The sequence below is a fragment of the Triticum urartu genome, chromosome 3, assembly GCF_003073215.2.
Source record: "Triticum urartu cultivar G1812 chromosome 3, Tu2.1, whole genome shotgun sequence".
Classification (NCBI taxonomy): domain Eukaryota; kingdom Viridiplantae; phylum Streptophyta; class Magnoliopsida; order Poales; family Poaceae; genus Triticum; species Triticum urartu.
Window position 1 is genome coordinate 733,236,639 of NC_053024.1, and position 5,942 is coordinate 733,242,580.

Here is a 5,942-nt window from a genome sequence, read left to right on the forward strand (position 1 = left end):
CAACTGGTGGGCCAAACAAACGCACACCCCCACTTGGTTGCAAGTCGATGGTTGACATGCAACTGGGGGGCCCAACAAACACACACACCCTTAGTTGCGAGTCGATGGTTGACTTGCAACTGGACCCATAGAAAGACACTCCTCTCCCCTCCCCCCAATTGCGAGTCAATGGTTGGCTTGCAATTGGGAGCCCTCGACAAAAATACACACCCTTAGTTGCGAGGCGATGGTTGACATGCAACAAGGGACCTCGGTAAACACACAAATACATCTAGTTGCGAGTCAATGGTCGGCTTGCAACTGGGGCCGTGACAAACATACACACCCCCTAGTTGCGAGTCGATTGTCAGCTTGCAACTGGGGGCCCAAACAAACACCCCCCATAGTTGCGAGTTGATGGTCGACTTGCAACTGGGAACCCTCGACAAACACACACATCCCCTAGTTGTGAGTCGACTGTTGGCTTGCAACGGGGGACCCTCGACACACACACACACACACACCCTAGTTGCGAGTCGATGGTCAACATGCAACTGCGGACCCTCGACAAACACACACTACCCTAGTTTCGAGTCGATGGTCAATATGCAACTGGGGATCCTCGACAAACACAAATACCCCCTAGTTGCGAGTCGGTGATTGACTTGCATCTGGGACCAAAAAATCAGCCCCTGGTTGCTAGTCGATGTTGGACTTGCATCTGAGGCGAAAAAAAATCTAACCGAGTTGCAAGTTGAGGTTGGACTTGCAACTGACACCAAATTTTTTTTAGCTCAGTTCCGATACAAAGGAAACATCAAGATTGGTTGCGAGTCGAAGGTGAACTTGCAACTGAAGAAAAAAAAGGTTGGGTACAGTTGTGAATTAACACTGGACTTGCAACTAAGGCAAAAAAAATGATTGGTCCAGTTGCAAATTGAGGGTGAACCTGTAACCAAGGCAAAAACAACAAAAAACGGCCGCACATAAGAGTTGTTGAACTAATGGAAAACAAAGAGAAAAATACAAGGAGGCAAAGCAGCCGCAGAATGAAAATGATAAAAGAGGCAGCAAGCAAAGCACCATGTCTATTTCGCTCTACAAAGCAGGCAAATAACAAACGAGAAAAAAATACCATCAAAACTGATCAGGAAAAAACAAAAAATGGACCTAACAAAAATGGTCGACAATGGGACATCGCAATGACTCGGGACACGCGCAACAAAACAAAGTGGGATCAAATTTGGACCCAAAAAATACAACAAATAGACCAGACATAACACAACTTAGATGAGACATTGTTAAAGTGTTCAAATATTTTTAAAATGTTGATGAATTTACAAAATTAAAAAAATCATTCACAAATATTGCATGTACTTTAATAAGTGTCCGCGCACTTCAAAAAGTGTTCACGTACTAAAAATATCACAAATTGGGAAATGGAAAAAATAAAAATAAAAAGGAGAAGAAATTGAATTACAAAAAATATCATAAATTTCAAATTAAAAAAACAAAAACAAAAAAGCAAAAAAAAAGAAGAATAAACACAATGAGAAACTAGAGAAGAAGGCTCAAGGAGAATATGTATGAAAGCTTAACTCTTTGGGTTTTTTTTTTTGAGAATCAACTCTTTGAATTCTACATCCATATCATACACATGCTTGAAAAAAATTACTTGGAGCCCATATGAAATAACCGCCCCATTCCACACCAGCAGGCACGTACAACAGGAAAACTGCCACCGGCCTGACACAAACAAAGCGACTCGTTCCCAGCGCGAGGGACACTGCGACACGGGACAAAAAGAACAGTTTGCACGAATCCTACAGCCTTGATCATACGATAGGCAAGTTAGATGTGACATAAGTAAAAATCATCTAGATATGAATTAGCCAAACTATATTATTATTAGGGTCTGTCTAGGACACATCTAGATGTGACATAATTATGTCACATCTAAGTTGATGTCCACTTTATTTGTGGTCTTTTTTTGTCCTTGTTTTTTTTGTTTCTTGTTGATGCATTATATATATATATTTGTGGGAGCTTAAATGTGACATCCTTAAAAAACATCTAGATGTGAATTAGACAAATTGTTATTATTATTTTGTGCTAAGGTCAGCATAGATGAGCCTGTCCTAAAGAACCAATCAATAGGAGTTGTAGCAACAATAGCGCACGAGGAAGCGAGTTTTATGGGTGCTGACTAGGGCTGCAAACGAGTCGAGTTTGAGCGAGTTGGAGTTGGCTCAACTCAACTCATATGAAAATTCGAGCGAGCTCAAACTGAGTGAAGCTCATGATCGAGTTGTAGAACATGACTCGTGCTCAGCTTGTAACGATCTCGAGCTAGTCTCGAGCTAAATGAGATGATAAAAATTATAAATCTACGGATGAAAAACAAAAAAATTAAGGTGAATATGCTGGGAACCTTTGCCCAAAATATAGGATATTTAACACATGGTCGACCATGTGCCATAATTAGACCTAAATCTTCTTTGTACTTAATTAAGTTTCCATGTTCATTGGTAAATAAAATGGAAACAAATTATGGACAACATATATGGTAATAAATTATCTTATTTCCATTTAATATATGGCATGATCATTTAACATAATAATATTCTGTCGACCTATCGAGCGAGCCAACATTGGATCAAGATCGGCTCGTTTCTCGGTCGAGCTACATAAAGTGTTCAAAGTCAACTTGTTTCTTTTTGAGTCGATCTCGAGTCGAGTCAAAAAACGAGTCGATCTCGAGTGGCTCACGAGCCTCGAGGTTTTCTTGCAGCCCTAGTGCTGACGAACCGAGGTTCTGTTGATCCACAAACGTGGTTCTATTATCACCAAGAAGATCACGAGCTCTCCGAGGTAATTGTATAACGGCATAGGATCCTTGGAATTTCTATTTATAATAGGGACTGTCTATTTGACATTTGACTGATTTTCAATTAGACATCATTCAAATTCCTGCACCAATAAAAAGATGACACGTGTCTATCCACAGAACACCCTGACAAACAGAAATGAGTGCATGCCAAAAACGAAAAAACGGGTCAGGCTAAACCTGACCCGGTTCGCCAGGGCAACTAATCACGGCCAAGGTCCTGGAATTGCAGTGTATTCACGTGCAACATACAATGGTAAAAACATATGATTTACACTGTACAAATGCACATAATTACATTGTTTACACTGAAATTCTTAACAATGATCCAATGTAAATAAGGGGTAATTTTCAGAAAACCTGGAATTACAGTGGATAAATGCATGAAAATACAGTGTAAAACACAAAAGGCCCTGGAAATTACAATGTACTTATGTGCAGTGGTACTGCTGATTACAAATATTTTAATTTTGCTGTTTACAGTCTTATTGACATTGCTCAATTTACACAAATTGCAGACCATAGCGACAAACAGACTGACAATCCTTGAAGATGTGCAGGTACTTTGGACTAGGGCCGAGGCTAGAGTTGGGGCAAAGAAAAGTGAAGAAAGCAACAATCATGAAACATATGAAGACATCCTCATCAGGCAACTGGAGATCAACATCCGCTTCTTGACGAAAAAGGACACATGTGTAATGCTGGTATGATTGAAATGGGATAGGATAAAGTCACGACCAGACTCAGGGTCACAAACAAGTGGCTCACCATCTACTGGAAGGTCAAGGATATCATCATACTTAGTGAGGGGGATAAACTTCCTTTTTAACTGGAACTCAGAAGCGAGAACATCAAACCTTAGATGCAAGCCACTTAACAAGCCTAAGTGGGACCTCAGTACTCACAAACCTAAGAAGACAATGCATGCCGCAATTCTCAATGACACCCTTATACCTAGGACACAAACCATCAACAACACCTGAGAAGAATTTCCCAGAATATCTAGTGAAGGTTGAACAACGGGGAAATCAGAAGATCGTTTCTGCCTCTACAAAAAACAAAAAGGAGAAACACATTAAACCTATAGCACTACAAAAACCAGTGAGAACCCATGAGTTGGGTAACCAAAAAAAGGATATCAAAAATAAAAGTAAAAAAGAGGCTAACCACATTCCTTCTCCCAGCACAGGATAACTTCCTCTTCAGGTGTTTTACTTCCTGAAAAAAAACACAAGAATCAATCACAACTAGAAAAATAGCACAGAAAGATTTATATAGTACGCCACGTAAAAATCAGAACCGGAAAAGAACTGGAATACATACATGGTTCGTATAGAACTGGAATAGAGCTTTGTCAAGTCCTCCATCATCACTCGTAGCCTCCCGAAAAGATAATAAAACAACACAAAAAATTTAAAAACTGAAAAGAGGAGAATAAAGGAGAAAATAAAGCTAAGGAATAAAGACATAAATACCTACCAAAGACATAACATTAGCACCATCTTCCGCAAAGTCATTGGGCACGAAGGGATCTTGCAAAAAATCAGCACTCTCAATAGAAGAAGCATCCGGAACATCCTTGTGAGAGACTTTCCATAGCCTCCCCATAGATAATGAAGTTGAAAATTATAGAGGACTAAACTATTAATACTGATCCAAATTAGACCATCAAGGCAGGAAGTAGAAAAACTGGAGCAACTTACACTATACTAGTGACCAAAATTACAGAGTAATCAACGCAGTCAGCAATTACACTAAAAATAATTGAAACAAATTACACACGAGGATTACAGTTGTAATATTGGTGCCGATTACACTATAGAACTTACGCAAATTACACTGAAAAGACTGGAAAATTACATTGTAATACTAACCTAACTTACAGAGTAATCAATGCATCAATTACACTGAAACACTATGGGAAATTACACTGTAATACTGGTGCAGATTACACTGTAGAACTTATACAAATTACACTGAAAAAGACTATGGAAAATTACATTGTAATTCTAATCCAACTTACAGAGTAATCAATGCATCAAATTACACTCAAAGACTATGGAAAATTACAGTGTAAATGGTGGTGCAAATTACACTATAGAACATATGCAAATTACACTGAAAGACTATGGAAAATGACACTGTAATACTAATCCAACTTACAAAGTAATCAATGCATCAATTACACTGAAAGACTACGGAAAATTACACTGTAATACTGGTGCAAATTACACTATATAACTTATGCAAATTACACTGAAAGACTATGGAAAATTACACTGTAATACTAATCCAACTTACAGAGTAATTTGCATCAATTACACTGAAATACTATGGGAAATTATACTTTAATACTGGTGCAAATTACACTATAGAACTAATGCAAATTAGATAGTAACATCAAGGCAGGAATTACAAAAAAACTTGAAGCAAATTACAATATACTGCCGATCAAAATTACAGAGTAATCAGGGCAGTAATTACACTGAAGAACTGAAACAAAATACACACATTACTTACACTAAAATACTGATCCAACTTACACTATAAAATTCAGGCAAATTACACTAAAGGAATATGGAAAATTACACCGTAATACTGGTCCAAATTACACTGAAGGGGCATTACATACCAAATAAGTCTGGATGCAAAATTACAGTAAAAAACTGAGGAGATTACACTATAATACTGATGAAAATTACAGAGTAATCAAAAAAGGGCATGAATTACATTGCAAATGCTGATACAATTTACACCCAGAAACTGTGGGACTTACACTATAAATACTGATGCAAATTACATAACACAACTGACATATTAGACTGTAATTTAGAGATGCAGATAACATTACAGTAAAATTCAGAAAACATTAGAGATACATTAGATTGTAGTTCTGGCACATTACAATGTACTTCAGAGATAATTTACATAATAACAACTTGCTGGATTACAAGTGAAATTCAGACACACATTACAGAGTAATTTCAGATATACATCATAACACAACTGGGGGCATTGCAATGAAATTCAGAGACACAATACAGACTAAAAAAACAAAAGTAGAATTAGTTGAACT

General features: G+C 37.8%; 1 long non-coding RNA gene across 1 annotated transcript; it reads right to left on the reverse strand.

Moving 5' to 3' along the window:
* Positions 1–3,731: 3,731 nt before the first annotated feature.
* On the reverse strand, positions 3,732–4,471 carry LOC125549508. The gene is made up of 3 exons (XR_007301363.1): positions 4,190–4,471; positions 4,034–4,084; positions 3,732–3,914 (listed from the first exon to the last, which is right to left on the reverse strand). It is a non-coding gene; the product is annotated as an uncharacterized LOC125549508 (long non-coding RNA).
* Between the last annotated feature and the right edge of the window lie 1,471 nt (positions 4,472–5,942).